The sequence below is a fragment of the Tenrec ecaudatus genome, unplaced genomic scaffold, assembly GCF_050624435.1.
Source record: "Tenrec ecaudatus isolate mTenEca1 unplaced genomic scaffold, mTenEca1.hap1 Scaffold_539, whole genome shotgun sequence".
Taxonomy (NCBI): domain Eukaryota; kingdom Metazoa; phylum Chordata; class Mammalia; order Afrosoricida; family Tenrecidae; genus Tenrec; species Tenrec ecaudatus.
In genome coordinates, this window is record NW_027459453.1 from 1,198,839 (window position 1) to 1,222,933 (window position 24,095).

The window sequence follows — 24,095 nt, forward strand, 5'->3', positions numbered from 1 at the left end:
GCCTGTGTGTATGTGTGTGTGTGTGTGTGTTTTTAAAAAAGGACACGAAGTCAGAAGGACTACAGAGATTTTGTAAGAGAATGAGTTTGGGTTGTGAGTGTGTGTGTGTGTGTGTGTGTAATAAGGACACGAAATCAGAAGCCCTCTAGAGATTCTTCAAGGGTGTGTGTATGTGTGTGTGTTTGAGTAAAAAGGACACAAAGTCAGAAGCCCTTCAGAGATTCTGCAAGGATATATGTGTGTTTGTGTGTGTGTGTGTGTGTGTGTAAAAAGGACACAAAGTCAGAAGCCCTCCAAGGATTCTGCAAGGGTGTATGTGTGTGTGTGTGTGCGTGTGTGTGTGTGTGTAAAAATCACACGAAGTCAGAAGCCCACTATTGATTCTGCAAGGGTATGTACGTGTGCGTTGTGTTTGTAATAAGTACACCAAGTTAGAAGCCCTCCAGAGATTCTGCAAGTGTGTGTGTGTGTGTGTCTCTGTGTGTGAAAACGACACGAATCATAAAACGTCTAGAGATTCTGCAAGGGTGTTTGTGTGTGTGTGTGTATGTGTGTGTGTGTCCAAAGGACAGTATGTCAGAAGCCCTCTAGAGATTCTGCAAGGGTGAGTGTGTTGTGTTAAAAGGACACGAAGTCAGAAGCCCTCTAGGTTTTCTGGAAAGGTATGAGTGTGAGAGTGAGGGAGTGTGTTTGTGTGTGTGTGTGTGTGTGTGTGTGTGTGTGTCAAAAGAACAGGATGTCAGAAGCCTTCTAGAGATTCTGCAAGAGTGAGTGTGTTGTGTTAAAAGGACACGAAGTCAGAAGCCCTCTAGGTTTTCTGGAAAGGTATGAGTGTGAGAGTGAGGGAGTGTGTGTGTGTGTGTGTGTGTGTGTGTATGTGTGTGTGTAATAAGGACACGAAATCAGAAGCCCTCTAGAGATTCTACAAGTGCATGTGTGTGTGTGTGTATAAAAAGGACATGAAGTCAGAATCCTTGTAGAAATTCTGCAAGGGTGTATGTTTGTGTGTCTGTGTGTCTGTGTGTGTGTGTGTAAAAAGGACACCATGTCAGAAGCACTCTAGAGATCCTGCAAGGGTGTGTGTGTGTGTGTGTGTGTGTGTGTAAAAAGGACACGAAGTCAGAAGCACTCCAGAGATTCTGCAAAGGTGCTTGTTGTGTGTATGTGTGTGTAAAAAGTTATGAAGTCAGAAGGCCTCCAGCGATTCTTAAAGGGTGTGTGTGTGTGTGTGTGTGTGCGTGCGTGTGTTTGTGTAAAAAGGACACAAAGTCAGAAGCCCTCTAGAGATTCTGCAATGGTGAGTCTGTTTTTTAAAAGGACATGAAGTTAGAAGTCATCCAGAGATTCGGCAAGGGTGTGTTTGTGTGTGTGTGTGTGTGTGTGTGTGTGTGTTTAAAAAGGAAAAAAGTCAGAAGCCATCCAGAAATTCGGCAAGGATGCATCTATGTGTGTATGTGTGTAAAAAGGACAGGAAGTCAGAAGCCCTCTAGGAATTCTACAAAGGTATGAGTATCAGTGTGAGGACCAGGTGGTGCTTCAATCTCTTGTGTGTACTTTTGCTATGAGTCAGGAGCTCACTCAATGGTATCTAACAAGTTATTGTGAGATGACATAAGAGGACTTCGTGGAGGCCCTTCCAAGAGAGGGTTGGAAGATAGCATAGTAAGAGGCCTGGTCAGGAATGTGCTCATTGTGCTCATTGTTTCCATGCCCTTCTCCCAGAAGCCAATGCTCTAGGGAGGAAAGGCAGGCCCAGAGACAGGGAAGGGCTAGGGAAGAGGGAGCGATAGGAGAGCAATAGAAAAGACAGGTTACTCTCCCTCATTCCCAGTATAGCTCCTCAAAACTCAGGTAAAGCCTCTGATTCTGAGGCTGAGGCTTATAATAGGATCAGACTGAACATTTAATCCCTCAAGCTGCCTGGAAAGTGTGGGAGCTGATTAAGATGGCAAGAGATGAAGAAGGAAGGAATCTACTGGTTACAGATGTGAAAGCACCTGTTAGTGAAGCCTTCTCAGTTTCTTATTGCCTTATCAATGTCATCAGTCCACTAAATGTACTCACTTTCCAAACGCCTATTAACCAATTGTACATACCTTGAGTTCTTTCTAGGAGGCAATGTTAATATTCTCATTTCCGAGTTGAGGCCACAGAAGTTTGGACAATTTCTGGATGTTGTTGTTGCTGGCAGGTGCTCATCAAGTTGGTTCCAACTCATAGCAACCCCCGTGCATACCGGAAGGGAGCATGGCCCCGTCCTGTGTCCCCTTCTCTGGAGGGCACTTGCCTCAAATCTTTAAATTAAAAGCTTCATGTTTTGTCAAATGAAATCATTTCTTCAGTCAATCTCAGAAATCTTTATGTAAAAACGTTGGAAACGCCTTTCACTCAATGTCTAGGGAGGCTGAGTAAGGTGGGAGGGGCTCCAGGACAGATGGTGGGAATCACTCCTGCAGGTGGGTGGTAGGATGGAGAGGCCAGTCTGACTTGCCTCCCTGGTGACTGACCTCAACCAGCAATGGGCAGCTGGACACATGGCATGAAGTGATCTCTGGTCTTCGTGGCGGTGGATGCCAGTAGACCGTCAGGTATGGGAGACCCATGAGAAAATAGGTTACTTTTCTCTTTCTCTCCAAGTTTCTCTGTGATCTCTCTATGCTGCCTGAGCCCGCATGCACACTGACAAAGGCAGACATGTGCACACACATGGCAAAGTAAATAGAGACGCCCACATTCACAGACGTATCCATCCACGTGCAAATAGGCACATATTTGCACATGCATGCCAAAGCAGACACAGACATCCATGAATGCACATGTATTCGTGCAAGCTGATTTTCATGGGGAAAAAAAGATCAGATCTATCACTATCAAGTCCACTCCAACTGAAAGCAACTGTAGAGCACAGAGGAGAACTGCCCCATTGGGTTTCCAAAGCTGTCATCTTGTCAGACACAGTCAGCCACCACTTTCTCCTGCAGAGCAGCTGGGGTTTTCCAACTGCCGGCCTTTCACTTAGCAGTCGAGCACTTGCTGGTTTTCATAGGAGTCTGGAAATCAGTTTCATTGCCTGCTAGTCACACCTCCTCTGTGAGTTAGCACAGCCTGGTAAGCTTGGAAGGAGAAAAATCTTCCTTCCAGAGGTAGTTGAGTGGTTTTCCCCTGAGGAAATGGTTCAGAAGATTTCCTTCAAGAAATCAGAACACTCTTGAAGAGAAATTTCCTGCCAAAACATTTACTTGCTTGACAACGAGACAAATGAAGCAGCCCTCTGACTTCCCCCTTGGGTCCTCTTTCTCATCATGACTGCTCTGCTCAGCTACAAGGCTCCAGGTCCTGGGAGCAAGGGTGACCTTCTATTTGGAACCTAACACGGCTCCACTGTGAGTCAGGGAAAGACCTGGAATCTTGAGCATCCTGAAACGGGGCCTGCATAGCAATATCATCTGTCATCAGGCTCATCGTTTCTCTCATTTTTTGTAAGATCATTGAGCCCTTGGAGCCCTGAGAAGTTCTCTCAGCGGAAGCCATCCTCCTCCCATGAATCCAAGAGGGACTGCTTAAAGATTGTTGTCTTCTACTTACAGGAATACCAGCAACCAATTGCCATTGAGTCAACTCGGACTCATATAGAGCCCAAGTGTGTTAGAGAAGTCCGGTCCCTAGAATTTTCCATGGCTGAGGTGAGTTTTTTTCCAGAAGCATATCACCAGGCCCTTCTTGGAAGGCACCTCTGGGTGAACTCAAACCTTTAACCCATAGTTCGCAGCCTAGCTCATGAACAACACCATCCAAGGACGGTACAGTTCCTTGCAAATGGTCACCTGCAGTAGATGAACCAAGGTCAAGTAACTGCCTGAGAAACATCAACCAGAGGAAAGCAGAGTGAACCCCAGGGTTCTTGGGAAGAGGGCCAGAGAGGAAAAAGGAGAAAACAGCTTTCTTGGGACATCAGAAAGGAAAGGACTCCACTTAGTGGATGCCATAGAACAATCCCAAGCCAAGCATGGGTGAGAAACAGACCCCACCCAAACCCAGCGGGCTGGATTCTGTCGCCAAGTGTTGAACACCAGACATGGATATGACAGAGCCGCTAGTCGTCCGTGGAAAGAAACTGTTTGCCCATTGTCTGGTAGTTTTGCAGCATTTGAACAACCAGGCCTCTGCTGCCTCTTCTGGCCTGAAATATAATTGCAGCCATAACCACCCAGCGTTTCAATGGGTAGAACTCCCTGGGGAGGGCTAACTACCCAAATCATTTGGGAGATCATTTTAGAATTGTCCAGGAGATCTTTGGCTGTGTCTATTATATGAACTATGGTGTCTTTTTTTTTTTTAAAAAGAAACTTTTTATTGTAAGGTGGGTTAAGATTTACAGAGAAAATCAGCTTTGCACATAACAATTTATACTCGTTTTTTTATGTGACATTGATGACAATCTCCTGCAATGTAATATCACTCATGCCATTGAAACTCTGCTTCCTGTTTTCATTCACCCTTCTCCCCTAACCTTGCCTGCCTTTTGAATTTGGCCTTGGGCAAATACTGCCTATTAGCTTTTGAATGGTTGATGGTTCTGAGGAATGTGTGCTCCTCAGTGCTATGATTCATTTTGGTGTAGTTGTTCTTATCAGGTGCCATTGAGCCAGTTGCAACCCACATTGACCCTATGCCAAACAGAAAGAATCACTACCTAGCCCTGAATTATTCTCCTAATTGTTCCCAAGCTTGAGCCCCTTGTTTCAGTCACTGTCAATCCATCTCCTTAAGGGGCTTCCTCTCTTTCACTGTCCCTCTACTTCACCTGGCATGATGTCCTTCTCCAGGGACTAGTCTCTCTTAATAACATGACCAAAGTATGTGAGAGGAAGTCTCACCATCCTTGCCTTTAAGGAGCCCTCTGACCATACTTCTTCTAAGACAGATCTGTTTGTTCCCTTGGCAGTCCATGTTACTTTCAATATTCTTCACCAGCACCACAATTCAAACATATCAATTCTTCTTCAGCCTTCCTTATTCAATGTCTGACTTTCACATACTTATGAGGCAATTTAAATTACTATGGCTTGGGTAAGGTGCACCTTAGTCCTCAAAGTAACATCCTTGCTTTTTAGCACTCTACAGACGTATTGTGCACCAAATGTATCCATACGCAATGCATCATTTGATCTCATGATTGCAGCTTCCAAGAGCATTGATTATATACCTCATCAAGACAAAAATCCGTGACAACTTCAACAAATAACAACAAATAAAAAAACAACAAACTTCTCCATTTATCATGGTACCTATTGATCAAGTTGTGAGGATGTGTGTCTTCTTGACATTGAGTTGTAATCCATACTGAGGGCTGCAACCTTTGATTCTCATAAGGTTCACTTTATAAACCTGTCTATTTTTCAGGGGGTGGAATTCAGTTCCAGACCTGAAGGGTGATGAAGGACCATAGTAGTGGGGATCTCACTAGTCTATCTAACCAATAAACCTCATCTTTTATCATTATTATTACTATTGGTAGTAGTAGTATGACTTTCAGTTTTCTGACACATTACTCCCCACTCTATCTAGGATCATGTACCATGATCCCTTTCAGAGCAGCTGTTTGTGATAGGCAGGCACCTTTTAGTTCTTCTGACCTTAGCATCATAGAGGCTGAGGTACGCATAGTCCATTACTGATTTGGACTAATTGTTGCCAGGCATCTTGATTTTATTCACTGTTATTTGCTCCAGACAGGGTCCAATAGTTTATAGTGCCAGACTAGCCGATAAACACAAGTAGGATTAATCGAAGGGCAGAGGGATAGATGGTTTCGTGAGCCTCGCCTTGCTTGTTCTGTGCCTCAATTTAAAGGGGTACACTACCTGTGGGATGCCTAGCTTGTGGACTGTGTCGCTGTAAGTTGAGGTTCATTTAATCCCACAGGATTGGTATGTTCATCTCTGGAGCTGGGGACCGACAGTTGGTGACAGTTGGTGACTTGCCTTGCTGTTTGCTGCCTGGGTATATATAGCCCAGCTCTCTCTACAGAAAGGGACTGGCAACTGGCGGCTCTCAAGCCTTAAAGGACTGCTAGTGTCTCACTGTTTTATAATTTCACTGTTAGTTTCTTGTGTTATCTATCTGTATATAATTTAGTGGTTCATTTCTTCTATTGTATATCTAGCTTTTTAATATATTTATATATAATTACTAGCAATATGGTTTTCTCTCTCTAGAGAACCCTGTCCAACACATAGGGTGAGACCAAGAACCGACTTTTAGTTTGCTACTCACTAGCTTTTGAAGACCCCAGTCACTTCCCTGATGGATACAGAACATTGTCTTTGTGAGCTAGTTTGTTCCAATTGATCTTGAGGTCTCTCAGAGCTATGTTCCTGATCCCCCATATTTAGGACACGCTCCCTCAAGGGGTTTTGTTATACCTAAGACATTTTCATAACTATGCCTCCTGGATGCACTATTATATTCATGAACATATTTGTAGTATATGCTAATATGTATATAGAACTATTCTCTGGCAAACCTATATTTATTCATGGGGCTATTCCCATTCTCCTTCCCACAACTGCTCAGATTTTGTGGTTTTTCTATCTATCTATTTATCTCTCTAGCTATCCTTGTATGTTATTGTTATTATTGGAGTATTTATCTCTGTTGCCTTTAATGCTTGTAGTCTACTGAGAAAGGATAGTGTTTTGATGTTCCAAATGTTTCCTCATTTTCTGGGTTACATGACACAAACCAATAGAAGAAGAGAAAAGAAAAAAATTTAACCCAAGTAATAACACCAACAATAAAACCAATTTAGTCTTTTTTTTTTTTGGAGAACTTTCTTTTATTCTTGCAGTTTTATACCAGGAATTCAACATTTAATAATCCATTTTCCACAATGAACCCTTAAATTGTACACTGACATCCTTTAACTCCTTAACTTATTTACCACTCTCCTTCAAGTCTGAAGAAAATTATTAATTCATTGAGTTCCACAGACAGCACAGTCCCACTGAGATGACATTGAGCCTGAACTCCTCCACTCATATCAGAATTAAGAACAGCCAGTATCAAACTGGCCCGAAACCTGATTGTGTTCTTGGCTCAGGATATCTATAGTAAATTTGTGAAGTCACACTAAAACAGAAAAATTAAGTAAGGGATGTATGTATTATAAAATTTTTTTCACAGTACAGTAAAAATTAACATTGAAAGTTTACCAAATTTTAACCATATAATCGGTGTTTTAGCCAATTAAAAAATTTTAAATGCTTGATTAACTGTGACTCAATTGCAAATAACTTCATGTAGGATCTTTTTTTTTCTTTTAAAGTTTGCCCAGCCTTTTAAAATGTTTACAGAATTAATATAACTTTTAAAACATCAAAATATGCTTGCTGTACATATTGCACTTTTCTGCTAGAACTGGGCTAGAGTCTTCCCTGGCAAGACACCAAAACTATTGAATAAAATATACTTTTAAATCAATAGGTACTTGATTATTTTCCCTGAAATCATCAACATCATTACCAAAATCTTCCAGGATTTTGTAAGATTTGATTCCTTAAATACAGCTTTAAAATTAAGTTAAAGAGGGAAAAAAGCCCTCAGATGTTTGACTTTTATTGTCCTTGTTCTGGTCCTTCAGTGACCAAAGAGGATTTAAAACAAATTGTGTTCATGTTTCCTGACTTAATAAAAAGCTACAAATCCAAATTTTAAAATTATATTATTCAACTTAAAAATTATACTAATCAAAGAGCTATAAATCTTGATATGTCTATGTCTGTCTATCTGCAGGTTCCTTAGAAACTTTCAAAATTTTTATAATTAAGAGGTTTTAATCAATGATGCAGTAAAATCAAACCAGGTAAGGAAAATTATTTTGCAAAAATAAAATCACTTCCCAAAATGCTTGACAGAAACCAACTATTCATTTTCATTTGTGTTCCATTGAAGACATTACTGAAATCTGTCCAATGGTTTATTTCCAAGTGGTCCACTATGAAAATCTTCGGAATGTTCTAAGACTGGCTGTAGCTAGAGTTCTGACTTCCATTTGGACCCTGCTCTCCTTCACTGTTTGGAGGTGGTTTTGGTTTGGGCATCTTACTAAGAATAGTTGCCATCTCTTTTCTCTCATCAAAATTCTTCCACTGTTCATAGAGTTTTAAAATGACCCTGATTATTTCCAAAATCTTTTCCATGTCCACAGAAAGCTCAGCAAACCATTGTCTGGCATCTTTCTGCTGTACAACACAGGCCACATGTAGGCAAGCTAAAGCTATCATGAAAGGAGGGTACAGTAGGCAAAGCTCCGTTCGATAGGTATCATTCACTATCCTCCATGCCAGGGGAAGCAACATGTCTTCTTGGCCCATGTCCTGCACATACTGGAGCAAAGGTCTATAAGGATGATACACTATCAAGCAACAATCCATTAGTTCTAAAAGATAAAATTCACATTCTAATACATGATTCATCCTATAAGGAAACTCCTTTGGAAAGGCATATGAAAATCTAGTTTTTAATACAGAAGTAGCAGCAGCAATCAACCTTGTATTTGAGACTACTCCAAATTCCTCTACTTTGGATGCCAAAAACACACAAGTAGGGGCCATTAATATGGGATCTATACTTTTCAGAGAATACCTGGCATAGAATCTCTTGAAATAGACTGTAGCAGTGGCAATAACTTGCTGTCTTAATTTAAGATGTTCAACTAATGCCTGAATAACATTTGTAAAAAATATTTGTAGTTTCCAATACTCTTCTTCTGAGAGAAATTTTAAGTCCTTTTGGCGCTCCTTCAGAAGGTCTTGTTTATCCAAAATCCATTGCAAATAGTGGGAGCTCTGCCAAAAGTTCCCTGCCATGGAACACAGCTTGTCCTGATGAAGAAGCACCAGCCGGCGGAGCGACCCGCGGAGCGACCATAGACCCAGCCCGCTCGGTACCCGAGCTCCGTGACTGCAACCAGCTCCACTCCGCTCCGCGGCGGCAACCCCAATTTAGTCTTTTGGTTAAGAATTACTCAGACTTCCCCACTCCTAGGCTAACCCTTGAAAGAAAAAGAATGAGATAAAAGACCATAGGGAGGAAGAAAGGAGAGTGAGAGGCAAGGGAATAAAGAAAGAAGGTGGCAGGGTTGTGTGAACAATTAATGTGGACCTTCTTTGATGTGTATTAAAAATAATATTGACTGGTTTTTTCAATACTCACCAAAAATTATTTATATCAATCAAGAAAACCTCACTACTCTGGAATCAATTATGACATATAGCAACCCTTTGGACAGAGTATAGAACTGCCCCTGAGGGTTTCCAAGGCTGTAAATCTTTACAGGAGTAGAAAATCTCATCTTTCTCTTGGGGAGTGGGGGTGGGGTGGGGGGAGTTTCGAACTTCTGATCTTGCAGTTAGAAGTCCAACTCATAATCTACTTCACCAACAGGGCTCCTCCTTTCATCATTAATCTAGACTGTTTGACCTTCTTGGCTTACTGGGTTTTATTTTCTCGCTTTGGAAGATATGGTACCAAAATACACACCATTTCCTAGCCCCCCAAAAAATCAAAAGTAAGCACAAAAAAAAAAAAGGAAAAACTAGCAACCCAATCCAAACCAACTAACCTATTTAGCCATATAGATAAAGGATACTAGTAGCCAACCTCTGTGTTGGGGGCAATAGGGATGGATGGGGACTGTGGTTAACAGGCACATGTCAGCTCATCCACAGGGGACATTCAAATTCTAGCTCCAGACTGTTGTTGCCTTGGGGAAATGCAAGGATTTTAAGGCCTGATTTTCTGTTTGTAACTGAGATGCTGAGAATATAAAATTCGATGTGAAATCGTCAACTTTTCAAATATTGGATCACATTAGTTAAAACCACTTTTCAGGCTGCTCATCATCATACTAGCACATCATTAGGCTAAAATCATATCAAAGACATCTGGTTTGTCCCCTGTGCCCTTTAAGGACAACTGAAACATAAGGACGGGAATGTGACATTCATTCTTCCTCTAGACCCTCACCCTTTGCCTCCATTGGCTGGCGTTCATAGAAGAGGAAGACGGTTTTGTTCAACTTCAGCATAATCAGAGTCCTGAGAGTTAAACACAATACATATATAATTTCATACTAGTCGTTTTAATATTAGCCCAAACAAAACCAACAAAAACCCAACCCGTTGCTGTTATGTTGGTTCTGGCTCCTGAGGACCCCCTAGGTGCCAGGGAGAAACTACACATCACAGGTTTTTCAAGCCTGTGGGCTTCTAGAAGCAGGCCATTATTTATTTCTTCTGAGGGGTGCAACTGCCCACCACTTGATACGTTGAGTCCTTAACCATTTGTGCCACCCAGGGTCTCCCAGTCTTCGTATGTGACCCCCAAATTCCTTGACAGGCTACCTATAGGAAGGTAGAGTCTATGCCCTTTCCCCTTAAATTGGGATGTTTCATGACCTCTGTGACCAATAGATTATGGAGAAGATGACACTGTGACATCTAGTTTGGGCAACCCCCTTCCCTCCCCCAAAGTGCTTCACAGCTTCTGAAAAATCCCTTCAAAGTCTTCTTCTTGAGTGCTCACCCTCAGAATGTCCAGCCTCCACGTGCTACCTCTCAGGACACTTCTCTGCACCCGGACACTATGCTGAAAGAAGCCTGAGCCACCTGGAAAGGCCACGTGGAGACACTCCAACCAACAACCCAGCTAAGCACCCAGCTAACGGCCAGCTTCAGCTGCCAGCCCTCTGAGTGCACGTGTACGCACTGGAGTCACCAGAGGCCCCTGCCCCAGTTCCCATGTGACTGCCAACTCATGGGAGACTCCAAGCACGACCCAGTGGCCTCCCAGAAACCACACGATGATGGTCCTTGTTTGAAGCCACTGCGTTTGGCCGAGGGGGCGTTTCTTGCCCAGCCACAGGGATGAGAACCTGCATCTCAACAACATGCAGGTGTGTGAGGGGGCCGTCTCTTGAGCAAGGCAGCCTCCCTTCTTGTCAACTCCTGGGGATTTTTGTTGTTCTTGCCACTGCTGCCCCAATTCCCCAGGAGCTAGAGGAAGGCAGGCAGCAGGCCTCAGGTGGCCAGGAGGCAGGAGCCTCTGTGGGATGCAGTTACAATGGGAGATATAACCTTAAAGGCAGGAGCCTGACTTTACCTTTGCCTCCTGGAGATTTCGGGTGCAGAACACCTGTCAAATCCCATCATCTGTCCAACCCTGATCATATGTCTGTCTTATGTTTGCACACAGGACGCAGACTTGTGAACACCCAAAGAACAGGGTCTGGTGCCAAAAAACCAGCGCCAAAAGGAACTGATGTTTCTCCAGCAATGGGGAGGGGTGGGATGAGAGGAAGAAAGGAGTACAAATCACTGGATGAAAACAAGGTGGGGAAAGGAAGGAGGAAAGGGAGAGAGTGAAGGAGGGAGACTGGGAGGCTGAAGGGAAAAGGCAGGGAAGGAAAGGAGAAAGGTGGGGGTGGGGAGAGAAGAGCGAAGAAGAAATGGAGGAGTGTGGGAGGGAAGATGGAAGGTGAAGGCAGGCAGGAAGACGTGAGCAAAGGGAGGGAAGGAAGAAAAGAGAAAGAGAAGGGCAAGAAGAAGAAAGGAAGGTAGGGAAGAAAGGAAGAAAACGAGAAACCTAATGTCAATGGCACCCTCTATGTTTTTATTTCCTGTTTTTCTGAGGTAGCCTCTTCAGCAGAAGCAAATGGGCTGAATCGCCTCAAACTCCACCTAGGTAGAAAGCACGGGTTTCATTTCGCCAGGGCCTGTGAAAATGTTTGAACTGAGCAGCATTAACATGGAGACAGCGATTACCCCACGTGGCTGTTGCGCTCTGATGATACCAAGGCAACGGGAATGGGGGCTCATTATTTCACCAGGTGACAAAAAAAATTGTATTTTGACGTTTCACCCTGAACGTGGGGAAGGGGGGCGTGGGGGAGGAATCAGGGGCCCTTTGTGGAGTCTCCTCTTGCCATTGTGATGCCCCTTGGCCTGCCAACAACCTGAGGTCCTGCACTCTGCCAGTGAGGGGCTTGGCTGCAGGCCCTAGCCCAGCATTTCTTATCAGATTTACTGTGACAAGTGATGGGAGAAAAGCAAGATGCTGTTAACAGCGCATCCGTTCAGACCCTGCTATTTAGAAATTTGGATTTATATTTTGTCAGAGAGAAGTAGCACTGATGTTAATCTTTGCACTACCCTTGGAAAAAAAGCATTCATAATCTTAAAACAATAATCCATAGCATTTGTGGAGCTCTGAGAACCAAGGGATGGTCACAAGCATTTTTAGACAGATGTCTCATTTCATCTTCAAAGCAACCCAGTGAGGAATAAGAAAAGTTGGCTTATGACTTCCCTTTTGGAAAGTGAGTCTTTGGAAGCACAGAGAGGTCCAAGGTCACATAGTCAATAAGTTAGAGAGCCTGGATTTGAACCTGAGCGGTCTGCTGCCAGAGGTACATTTTTTGCTTGTGTTTATTAAGGCAACTTGCAGCCCTGGCAAGGATTCAGATAGAATTGAGGATCATTTTTTTAAACAATTTATTAGGGGCTCATACAACTCTTATCACAGTTCATACATATACATACATCAATTGTATAAAGCACATCTGTGCAGTCTTTGCCCTAATCATTTTTTTTCTCCTCTTTTCTTTTCTTGCATTTTAATACGGACTCATACAACTCTTATCACAATCCACCCATATTCATACATCAATTGTATAAAGCACATCCATACATTCCCTACCCCAATCATTCTCAAAGCATTTGCTCTCCACTTAAGCCCTTTGCATCAGGTCCTCTTTTTTTCCCCCTCCCACCCCTTCCCACCTCCCTCATGTGCCCTTGGTAATTTATACATCGTTATTTTGTCATATCTTGCCCTATCCGGGGTCTCCCTTCCCCGGTTCTCTGCTGTCCCTCTCCCAGGGAAGAGGTCACATGTGGATCCTTGTAATCAGTTCCCCCTTTCCAACCCACTCACCCTCCACTCTCCCAGCATCGCCCCTCACACCCTTGGTCCTGAAGGTATCGTCCACCCTGGATTCCCTGTACCTCCAGCCCTCATATGTACCAGTATACAGCCTCTGCCCTATCCAGCCCTAACAGTGCTTCTCTCTATCCTTGTGGAGCCCTGGTGATGGGCTGGGCTGCTAAGTAGTAGGTTAAACAGGCTTTCCCCTCCTGTGAAAAGTTACACTCTCGGGAAACTCACGGGTTGCTCTGAATCAAGGTCAACTCAATGGCAGTGAGTTTGGCTTTTTAATGTCTCTCCCTGTTGTTGTTGTTGTTGTTGTTGTTGTTGTTAGTTTGCCATCCAGTTGGTTCTGGTCCATGGCAAACCTATTCACAGCAGAATGTAACAATAACAGCTCCTCCTCCATCCACCCAAGTGTTCCTATGCTCAGTCCTCTTGTTGTAGTCACTGTGTCAATCCAGCTCTTCAAGGGCCTTCACCCTTTTTTCACAGCCCTTCCATTTTTCTAAGCATGATGCCTCTCCAGGGACTGGTCTCCACTGACAACATGTCCAAAGTCTCACCATCCTTACTTCTAATGGGAATTCTGGCCGTACTTCCAAGACAGATTTTGTTTGTTCTTTTGGCAGTCCATGGTACTGTCAATATTCTTTGCCAGTACCATGGTTCAAATTCATAGTTTACCTGGGTCTTCTTCACTCAATGGCAAGCTTTTCACATGCAGATGAGGCAAATGAAAATACCATGGTTTGGATCAGGTGCACTTCCTGCTTAAAGTAACATCCTAACTTTTCAACATTCTAAAGAGCTCTTATGCAGCAGATCTACCCAGTGCAATGTATCTTTTCATCTCTTGACTGCTGCTTCCAGGAGCATTGCTTGTGGATCCAGACAAGACAAAATCCCTGACAACTTCAAGTTTTTCTCGATTTATCATCATGTTACCTATTGGTTCAGTTGTGAGGACTTTGGTTTTCTTTGTGTTGAGTTGTATCCCACATTGAAGTCTGCAATCCTTGATCTTCACCAGCAAGTGCTTCAAGTCCCCCATCCTTGTCAGCAAGCCAAACTGTGTCGTCTGCATATAGCAGGTTGTTAATAATATTTCCTCCAAATCTGATTCTGTGTTCTTCTTCATATAATTTGGCTTCTCTGATTATTTGCTCACCATACAGATTGAAAAAGTATAATAAGTGGGTGTAACCTGGATGCACACCTTTCTTGATTCTTAAACCATGCAATCTACCCTTGTTCTATTTTTGCTACTGCTTCTTAATCCATGTACAAGTTTCACATGAGCAAGACAAAGTGTTCTGGAATTCCCTTCTCAAAACTATCCATGTTTTGTTATGATCCACACAGTCAGATACCTTGGGTGTTAATAAAACATAAGTAAACATCTTTGGGGTATTCACTGCTTTCAGGCAAGATCCATCTGATATCTGATATCCTTTGTTCCACATCCTCTTCTGAATCTGGCTTAAATCTCTGGGAAACCAAACTCACTGCCTTGTAGTTGATGACAACTCATCCTGACCCTATAGTATAGGGTAGAACTAACTGCCCCTGTGAGTTTCTGAGACTGTAACTCATTATGGGAGTAGAAAACCTTGCCTTTCTCCCACGGAGTGACTGGTGGTTTTGAACTGCTGACCTTGGGGTTTGCAATCCAACCTGTAACCACTGTGCCACGATGGCTCTTGAATGCTGAATATGGTAACTTTCTGTCAATGAATTAATGCAACTGTTGTTGTATTAGCTTCAGTGCAATTTGACTCACATGTGATGCCAATGATAGGGGTACATAATTCGACCATTCCGTTTGTCTCCCTTCTTTGGTATGTATACACATATGGATCTCTTCCAGTCCGTTAGCCAAGTAGCTGTATTCCAAATTTCCTGACATAGATGAGTGAGTGCTGCCAGTGCTTTATCGGCTTGTGGAAACATTTCAATAGATATCCCAGCAATTCCTGGCATCTTGTTTTGGGCTAGTGCTTTCCATGCATCTTGGATTTCTTCTTTCCTGACCATTGGTTCTTGCTCATATGTTACCTCCTGAAATGGTTGAATGTTGGTCTATTCTTTTTGATACAGTGACTCCATATTGTTTCCATCTTCCTCAGATGTTTCCTTCATCATTCAATATTTTTCCCATAGAATTTTTTAATATTGCACCTCGAGACTTGACATTTTTCTTCAGTTCTTTCAGTTTAAGATATGCTGAATATGATCTGTTTTGGTTTTCTAACTCTAGGCCTTTGCACATTTTGTGATAATATTTTACTTTGTATTCTCGAGTTGTCCTTTGAAATTTTCTTTTTAGCTCTTTACTTCATCATTTCTTCCATTTGCCTTAGCTACTCTCTGATTAAGAGTAAGTTTCAGAGTCTCTTCTGACATGCACTTGTATCTTTTCTTTCCTTTTTTTTTTTAAATGACACTGTGCTTTATTCAGAGATGTTCTCAAAATTTGGTGGGTTATTATCAAGGTTGTATATTGACTCTCGTGTACTTGTTTGCATTTTCTCTAACTTCAACTTGAGCTCACATATGAACAATTGCTGATCTGTTCCACAATCAGCCCCTGGACTGGTTTCAGTTGCTGATATTGAGCTTCTTTTATTGTCTCTTCCCACAGGTGTAGTCAATTTGATTTCTGTGTATTCCATCTGGAGAAGTCCACATTTATGGTCACCTTTTTTGTTGTTGATCATATGTTTGAAGAAATCATTAATCATGCAAAATTCTAACATACAATCAAGATAAATTGGTAATTATTGGTGATTGGAGTGCAAATGTAGGAATCAAAGAGGAAAGAACAGAAGTTGGAAAACATAGTATATGCTATCAGCAATTTATTGGTCTTGCAAACTCTGTCATGCGATCTCCAGCTTGGTTTCTATCACCAAGACCATATTTTTCAACTACTGATCCTTCCTCTTTGTTTTCAACTTTTGCATTCCAATAGCATTTTGATAGCAAGTCTGACAAATTTGGGACTGAATATGGTGGTAGAATTATTCAATTTCTGTGTCACCAGCTTTGGGTGGTTGGTGCATAAATTTGAACAATAGTTGTATTGATTGGTTCTCCTTGAAGGGGGCTACATAGCATCCTATCAAAGATAGCATTGTACATTAAAATAGATCTTAAAATGTCCTTTTGATGATGAATGCAATGTTGTTTCTCTTGATTGTGTCATTTCCAGCAGATTAAACCATAAGATTTTCTGTTTCAAAATGGTCAATATCAGTCCATTTCCGCTAACTAATGCTTACAATATCAATCTTTATGTATTCCATTTCATTTTTAATGACTTCCAATGTCCCTAGATTCATATTTCATACATCCCAAGTTTCAATTATTAATGACGATTTGAACTGTTTCTCCTCATTTTGAGTTGTGCCCCATCAGCAAATGAAGGTCCTGATAGCTATACTCGATTTGCATCATTATGGTCGACTTGCCTATGAAAAGCCAGCTCTTCCTCTTCCTCAGCCGTATTTTGAATACTTTCCAAGTTGAAGAGCTCATCATCTGGCACACGTTCTGACAATGTTCTTCTGTTGTTCATGGGGGGTCTAGTAACTGACAGTGTTGCTGCTATCCATAGGGTTTTCAATGGCTCATTCTTCCCATGCGGGCAGCCAATTCCTTCTTCATTGTCTGTTCTTTGTCTGGAAGCTCTTTGGGTGACCCTGCTGGTATATGAAATGCCAATCACATAGCTCCCAGTATCTCACAAAACAAAAGTCACCACAGTACCACAAAATGCCAGACAAGTGATGGACCTCTATTCTTAGTGAGACGTGGCCTGGTGGGAGGAGTGGGCCCTTAGTTGGTTCTGATCCACTTACTGGAACAAATACTGTTAGTTCTTATTTTGTAAATGTGAAATGCATAAAAGAGACCCCCCAAAATATCCTCCAATTCAGACTTTCTGCCTTTTAAAAGAGGATAACCCACTCTGATTCAAAGTAATTGAGGTGTTTTGTTTTCCCCTCCCTCTGAGGCTACAGAGACTAGACTAATCACAGCTGAGGTGGAGCGACTGAAATGACTTAAAGCACCAGCTAGACTGGCTGTCAGAAGCAGCTACAGTCAACAGCTACAGACTGACAGAGCTGCTCAGCCAAGAGCTGAGGGTTCTCAACTCCCACTTCTACTGATGGGCACAGCCAGTGGCCTCTGGGAGTTGACTGGAACCCAGCAGCCAGCTGTGAGGAGCAAGCTAATTCATCTCAGCCTGGCCCAGGTCATCAAGTCACTGAAGGAGTATTGGGAAAGAGGGAAGAAATTTGGGGTCCCACATTTGGCCACAGACAAAAGTTGTTCTGTGTTTAGACAGTAGTTCTGGGCCTGAGTTTGGGGCAGGTGTGATGAAGGAAAGTCGGCTCCCTCCCTGCATCTGGGAACAGATGGTGGGGCTGCCCTGGAAACAGCAGGCCAGTCAGGTGGAGCAAAAAAGGCTTGGACTCTAAAGCCCTGGCAGGGCAACTGAAGCTACCTCGACTGTTTTTTCTTAACCCAATGGCTCCCGCTACCCTCACCACCCCCAACTAGGTAAAAGGGAAGAAAGATGCATTTTCTTTACAGAGGCAACTTTCTAGAAAGGAGACCAGCCCACCAGCTGTGAAAGGTCCCCTTAAACCATTTTACTTTGAGCAGGAGGAAGAAATGTTGAGATTCCCAGAGCCACGTGGAATTGTGGATCCTCTAGTTTAGGTTCCAGTGATGCCAGATCGATTTTTCTAGAGAAAGTCAAAATTCCTGTTTTCTTAAAAAGCTCCTGATTTTTTCAAAGGCGATTCAATAACATTGGATAGAAGCCAGGTAGGCCAAAGAGCCCTGGTGGCACAGTGGGTTATGTGTTGGGCAGCTAACTAGAAGGTCAGTAGTTTGAAACCACCAGTCACACTGGGGAGCGGGGTGTGGGGGATAGGGTGGGGGTTGTGCAGAGATGAGACTTTCTAGTCCATATAGAATTTCAGCCTCGGAAACCCACAGAGGCAGTTCTGCTCGGTCTTACAGGGTCACGGTGAGTTGGAATCTTCTAGATGGCAGTGAATAAGCAGGCCAACCAGAGTCCACACAGGTCCTCATTTGGCTATGGGAGTCCCCAGTCTGTGACCCTCACGGAATCGACCTTTGTGTATCGATGTTAAAAGTGAGATCCAGAGAGGGGAGTGCCTGTCCCCTTGAGGAGCAACGAGTTGACTTTCCAGTCTCCAATCTGTAGCAGACACTCCCGGTGCTCCTTCTCTTCACTCCCAAATTCCTGATTCCGTGTACTCGCCTCAGTCACCAAGGGCCAGCTCTGAAGATCACTTTGCTGGTGCTGGCTGAATGTGCTGAGGAACATATGCCAGTGGGAACAGCCCTGACCAGGCCCCTCACTCCTTGGATGGCTAAACTCTGAGAGGCGTGTGCTACACCCTACCACTGGAGACTTCCTAAGTGATTAAGCAGCAGGTTCCCAGGTTTGTAATTGGATTCACAATCTACCCCACATCATTACCTGCATGCTCAGAGTTTCCTAAATAAGCTCATTGCCTTTAAGTCTTTGGCCAGGGTCTGCTTCAGTGAGAACCCAAACTAAGCCCAGGTCTGAATCGTTATGTGTCCTTCCTGCCATCCATTTGATGCCAACTCATGGCAACTCTATAGGATGGGGTAGAACTGCACCTGTGAGTTTCTGAGACTGGAACTTTTTTTTTTAAAACATTTTATTAGGGGCTCATACAACTCTTATTACAATCCATACATATACATACATCAATTGTATAAAGCATATCCGTACATTCTTTGCCCTAATCACTCTCAAAGCATTTGCTCTCCACTTAAGCCCTTTGCATCAGGTCCTCTTTTTTTTAACCTCCCTCCCCGCTCCCCACTCCATCATGAGCCTTTGATAATCCACAGATTGTTATTTTGTCATATCTTGCCCTATCCGGAGCCTCCCTCCCCCCCTTCTCTGCCGTCTGTCTCCCAGGGAGGAGGTTACATGTGGATCCTTGTAATCTGTTCCCCGTTTCCAACCCAATCACGCTCTACTCTCACATTATCGACCCTCACACTCCTGGTCCTGAAGGTATCATCCACCCTGGATTCCCTATGCCTCCATCTCCTATATGTACCAGTGTACAACCTCTGCCCTATCCAGTCCTGCAAGGTAGAATACGGAACATGGTAGTTGTGGGGAGGAAGCATCCAGGATCTAGGGAAAGCTGTGTTTTTCATCAGTACTACATCGCACCCTGACTGACCCATCTCCTCTCCTAAACCCCTTTGTGAGGGGATCTCCAGTGGCCAGCAAATGGGCTTTGGGTCTCCACTCTGCACTTCCCCCTTCATTCACTATATATATATATATATATATATATATATATATATATATATATATATATATATATATATATAACCATATATATACCATATATATGGTATATATATATTTTTTGCATAATACCTTATACCTGGTCCCTTTGGCACCATGTGATCGCACAGGCTGTTGTGCTTCTTCCATGTGGGCTTTTTTGCTTCTGAGCTAGATGGCCGCTTGTTCACCTTCAAGCCTTTAAGACCCCAGACACTATCTCTTTTGATAGCCAGGCACCATCAGCTTTCTTCGCCACATTTGCTTATGCACCCGTTTGTCTTCGCCAATCGTATCATGGAGGTGTGCAGCTAATACTGTGATTTTTTTGTTCTTTGATGCCTGATAACTGATCCCTTCGGGACCTCGTGAACACACAGGCTGGTGCGCTCTTCCATGTGGGCTTTGTTGCTTCTGAGCTAGATGGCCGCTTGTTTATCTTCAAGTCTTTAAGACCCCAGACACTATCTCTTTTGATAGCCAGGCACCATCAGCTTTCTTCACCACATTTACTTGTTCACCAGCTTTGGCTTCAGCAGTTGTGTCGGGAGGATGAGCACTGTAGAGTGCCAATTTAATAAAAGAAAGTATTCATGCATTGAGGGAGTGCTTGAGTTAAGGCCCAAGGTCCTGCCACAACCTTAATACTAAACCTATAAATATAGACACATAGATCTATTTCCCTATACATATATATATACATATATATATATATATTTGCATGTACATGTCTTTGTCTAGACCTCTATAAATGCACTTTGACTCCTAGCTCTCTCCTCCATCTCCCTTGACTTTCCTCCTGTCCCACTACCATGCTCCGTCCCAAACTGGGTTACAACTATACCTCTTCTTTTTGTAATCTTACCCTTGATCATTCCCTACCATGCCTGCCACTTCCCCCTCACTACCATTTTGAGTCCCATGTTGTTCCCTTGTCCCTGTGTTTGTTAACACCACTTCCTTACCCCCCCACACACCTTCCCCTATCCCAAGTGCCCCCGGAACTGTTGGTCCTGTTGTTTTTCCTCCAGATAGTTCATCCAGCCTGTCTTATTGAGACAGACCTGTGGAGACACTAACATGCACGAAAACAAGACAGAGGAAAACAGAGCAACAGTATACAACCAGACAACAAAACAACAAAACAAACCACTGACAAAGAACAAAACAAAACACATCAAGAAAGAAGAGCTTATAGTTAGTTGAAGGATCATTTGTTGGACCTTAGGAGTGTTTTCCAATCCAGTCTGTTGAGGCACCACAACCTGGCCCCAAAGTCCACTTTCAGCATTCCCTGGGGACCTTGTCCCTCCATTCCCTTGCTGTTCCACTGCACTCCACCACACTTTGCCTCGGTGTGGTGGAATCAGGTTAGGTGCAATTCACACACTGTGTCTCCAGTGCTGTCCCCTGTATCACCCTTGGTCACTGAGGGGCATCATGTCTCATAGTGGGGCCAGCCATGTTGTTCTCTTTGTGGACTGGCTGCTCTGAGACTGGAACTCTTTAGGGGAGTAGAAAGCCTCATCTTTCTCCCTTGGAGTGGCTGGGGGATTTCAAATTTGCCATTTCAGACATTGCGTTTAGCAGCCCAACACATAACCCCTATACCCCACCATAGCTACAGAAACAATAAAGAAACAAAATCCAACAACACTCATTGCCATTGGGTGCATAACAATCCTATCGAGAGAAAATACTCCGGCCTCCTGGGTTTCCAAGGCTATAACTCTTTGTAAAAATAAAATTGTGTTATGTTTACAGTGAAAGTTTACATAACCAATTAGATTCTCATTTAACAAATTCTCTACTTGTTTAGTGACATTAGTTACTTTTTTCAATAAAAAGGAAAGCAGAATATTAAAACAAGAACAAATGAAAAACGTGTTAAGAGTAAAGACAAATGATAAGATGTTAATGTTTAACCTAATCATATCTGCAACAATACACTTTCTGATGTACTGACGGTGAGCAGGGTTTAATCCCATCCCTGGTGAATGGTCCCAGGGGATTTAATGGAGGCTTATTCTCTGTGGAATCTCTGCCAATGCATTTTGAGTTTTTATACTCATCTAAGGCTATAACTCTTTATGGGAGAAGAAAGCCTCATCTTTCTCCAAAGGAGCGACTGGTGAATTCCAACTGCTGACCTTGCAGTTAATAGCCCAACACATAACCCATTATGCCACCAGATGAGAGATTTGTCTCTGGGTGCCTTCCAATGCAAGCACTACAATTATGCAAGGAGGATATTTTTTTCTGTACTGGAGCCAGGTCAAGTCAGAACCAGTGTGTCCATGGTTTGCAGCGAAGTCAGAGGAAGAAGAGGGTAGACTGTCTATAACTTCTCATAGTCCAGGGAAATGCTAGGCCTGGAAGGGGGCATGCTGGCTCAACCATGTTCAGAAAGTCTGCACACTAACCTCCCCGGCTCAAATAATTACCAGCACCATGTCTCTGAATATCACCTAAAAGCAAAATAGTGAAAGCACCATTTCCATTTCATAATACTTTTATTAAAAGTAAAGTTCAATTCAGTGATGTGAAGCAGCTGGGAAAATTATGTTTTCATTTCTTTCTTTTTCTTTCCCTCCCTTTCCCCTTCTTCTCCACAGAACTGAGAGGCAGAGGGAATAAAGGCAGCATGGCACCAACTGGAGGACACCGTGGGGTCAAGGTCACCATTAACTCATGCTTGTCCAGTTTGGAGGGGCAACTGATGTCCTCATTTGTGAAATTGCTTATTTATCTTTTTGAGTTAACAAGGTATGGTAAAAAATGATTGTTGGTGTTTTTGTTAGGAACCTTCTAGTCCAGTCCAACTCATAGTGACTCAATGCATCAGTGCAGAGCTCTCTAGACCAATGGTTCTCCACCTGTGGGACCCTTGCACAGTGTGACTATAACAAAATTACAGTTATGAAGTAGCAATGAGAATATTTTTATGGTTGTGGAGGTCACCACAACATGAGGAACTGTATGAAAGGGTTGTGGCATTAGGAAGTTTGAGAACCACTGCTCTAGGCTTTTCTATGCTGTAATCTTTACAAGAATGAGTTGCCTGGTTTTTCTTCCAAGAACAGAGCCACTGGTGGGTTCAAACCTTCAACCTTTTGGATAGCAGCTGAGCACTTAACCATTGTGCCTCCAGGGCTCTTTGATAAACTCTATTAGAGGGTCTTAACCATTGCAACCCCATGGATCCTTTTGGCATTTAGGAAAGGCTATGGAACACCTGCCCACTCCCCAGAATAATGTTTCCAAATACCTCCAATGAAATACAGAATCACAAAGGCACAAATTGTATTGAACTGCAGTGATAAAAATAAAAGACATTGGATTTGTGGCAAATATACATGTTAATAAAAACATTAAATATGATCTGATAGTGGGTCTAATAAACCAAACCAACACCATTGAGTTGATCCTGACTCACTGTGACCCTATATAAAATTCCTCAGGCTAAATCTTTACAGGAGCAGATCATCTCACCTTCCTCTCAGTGAACAACTGGTGCCTTTGAACTGCCAACCTTGAGGTTACCTGCCCAATGGCTCACCCACAGCGTCACCGTGAGTTCTAGATAGTGATGAGCATGAACTGTACTCAACGATGGCTGCAACGACTAGCATGGGGTGTGAAAGCATGTAGAATTTCTCTCGGTGGTAATCGCATGGCTATTCTGAACACAGCTGTGGACATGCTAAACTGCCCTGCGAGCTTAGGGAAACTAACTCAACCAGGATTGTCCCTCATCCAATTTGACATTGCTCCCCAGCCTGCTGGGGCTCAGTGGCTCAGTGTTAGGGTCCCTTGTCTAGATACCAGGGCTGGCATGGAGAAAGTCATTCCTCTGCAGCCTTCTAGTGTGTGGGGGAAGATATTAGTGTTAAGCCTTGGCAGGAAATTGCTGGATTTTCCTGGCAGCCACATTCTTAATAACCATTTACTGGATACATATTATATTCTGAGGGTAAATTGGTGGTTCAGTTGTAGAATTCTCCTTTTTCATGTGGGAGATCTGGGTTTGAGTCCAAGACAATGAAACTCATGTGCATCCAACACTCATTTGTCAGTGGGATGCTTGGTTATTGCTGAGGTACTGAACTGATTCTGTGTTTCTATGATACTGAAATGGGGAAGCTTGGTTGGGTGCGGCTTTGAGACTGAACCTGTTTCTGTGATGTGTCCAGACTAAGATGAGCGATGAAGAAGAGCGTGGCTTTCTTCTTCTGAAAACCAGTTAACGAAAACCCCTGTGAATCACAATCTGATGCACAACCAAAGAGATGGTGCAGGACCAGGGAGAATATTGCCCATGGAGTCACTGGGAGCTGGTTGTCACAGTGAGTTGGAATGGAAGCTGACTCAACAGCAACTAACAACCATTGTGTTCCAGGCACTCGATTTGCTTTAAAAATCTAGCTCAGTCTTCTGGTACAGGGAAGTGATTAATCGTGCCTACTTTATAGCACACTGTGAACCCTGATCAATGTCAGGCCCTGCTTGTGTTTTGTCCCTCCTTTTCCGCATTCACATCACTTCCATTCCCCTCTTCAGATTAATACCCCCTGCTGGGTGCTTGGTGTGTGTGTGTCCTTATAGGCATACAGCAATGTGCACTAGACCATGCTGCTTGGTGAATGGGCTTTCAGCTTCCATGAATGGTACTGCAATATAAATCTCATTCTGTTTTTGACCTTTTCAACTCCTTGCAATGTCATTA

The 24,095-nt window shown here is 43.2% G+C and overlaps 1 pseudogene; it reads right to left on the reverse strand.

Moving 5' to 3' along the window:
- Window positions 1-6,831: 6,831 nt before the first annotated feature.
- On the reverse strand, window positions 6,832-8,931 carry LOC142436673 (cyclin-C pseudogene; annotated as a pseudogene).
- Between the last annotated feature and the right edge of the window lie 15,164 nt (window positions 8,932-24,095).